This window comes from Nannospalax galili, unplaced genomic scaffold (assembly GCF_000622305.1).
Source record: "Nannospalax galili isolate Female #2095 unplaced genomic scaffold, S.galili_v1.0 scaffold611, whole genome shotgun sequence".
Classification (NCBI taxonomy): Eukaryota; Metazoa; Chordata; class Mammalia; order Rodentia; family Spalacidae; genus Nannospalax; species Nannospalax galili.
This window is the reverse complement of record NW_008330486.1, coordinates 954,377-955,628: the sequence shown is the minus strand read 5'-3', so window position 1 is coordinate 955,628 and position 1,252 is coordinate 954,377. Positions and strand designations below refer to the sequence as shown.

General features: G+C 52.4%; 1 pseudogene; it reads right to left on the bottom strand.

Annotated features, from left to right (window-relative positions):
• LOC103745558 lies at positions 1–972 on the bottom strand (annotated as a pseudogene).
• Between the last annotated feature and the right edge of the window lie 280 nt (positions 973–1,252).

Here is a 1,252-nt window from a genome sequence, read left to right as displayed (position 1 = left end):
TCACTGCTCATTCTGTTGGCCCTCTGAAACAGAGGCTGACACAGAGCCCTGGCCCTTGTTGACGTCACTGATGCATACCCACTCTCCGTCCACTGACTCCTTCCACAGGGTCACCTGATTGTCTTCGCCAGACATGGCCAGGGTGCTGGTGGTAATGGACCAGCTCACGTGCCACACAACATCATTGAACTTGTGCAGCAGCTTGGGTGACCACGTGTTGCCTGAGGTATCATCACAGGTCCAAATGAATACTTGACCATCCTGGGAACAGCTGGCAATGGTGCTGGTGGGCAGGCCAATGGAGGGGGGCCCAGGCCACATCTCGAACCCAGTCGCTGTGTGCCTCTAGCTTCTGCTCCTCCTTCCACTGGCCATCCTCCTCTTCCCTCCACAGCTTGATGAGGTTGTCACAGCCACCTGATGCAAACTTCTTGATGTAGTTGGGTTTCTGCCAAGACGGCTGGTCTCATGAGGCTTTCAGGTACAACAGCAGGGGCCCAGCTGACAGCATTGCAGCCAATAGTGTGAGCGTTGTTGATCTTCTTCACTTCCCACTGGCCTTCCCCAAGTGTAGGTCAGCAGGGAGATGGCCCCATCTGAGTTCCCACAGGCCAGGATCAGGCCGTAGTCATGCGGGGCCCAGCACACAGAGTTCACTGAGGAATCACGCCCTGAGTGCTCATGGGTCTTCTCCCAAGTGCCATTTTCCTCCTTCCAGATAATGACTTTCTGGTCGTAGGAACATGAAGCCAGGATATTACCATACATAGGGTGGGCCCAGGCCACTTGCCACACTGGTCCCTTGTGTCCCCTGAGGTCTGCGATGAGGATTTGCCCTCTGTTGCGCACATCGAAGATTTAAACAGGCCTGTCGGAGGAGCAGGTTGCTAGGTGGGTGCCATAGTAGTTCATCTGCGCATCGTGAATCATGTCCTCACGGGAGGTGTCCACAGTGTTAATTACTGACACCATAGCTGTGGCAGCAGTGACTCTTGGCTTCGGACGTGGCAGCTCCAGGCCCCTTTGAGAGATTTTATAAGACCAATTATTTGTTATGTGCATAGTTTTTTTTTTTTTCCCCCTCTTTTGGCTGTGTTTGCTTTGAGTGGCAGAGACCAGGTAGACAAGACTGGTAGGAAGTGTGTTGAGGTAGGGCTTAATGAGATGCTCAGTGATGTGTTCTTGTGAATTTCTTTACTTAATGTAAGCTCACTGAGGGATTGATTCATGAACTGCAGACTCCATTTCCTCC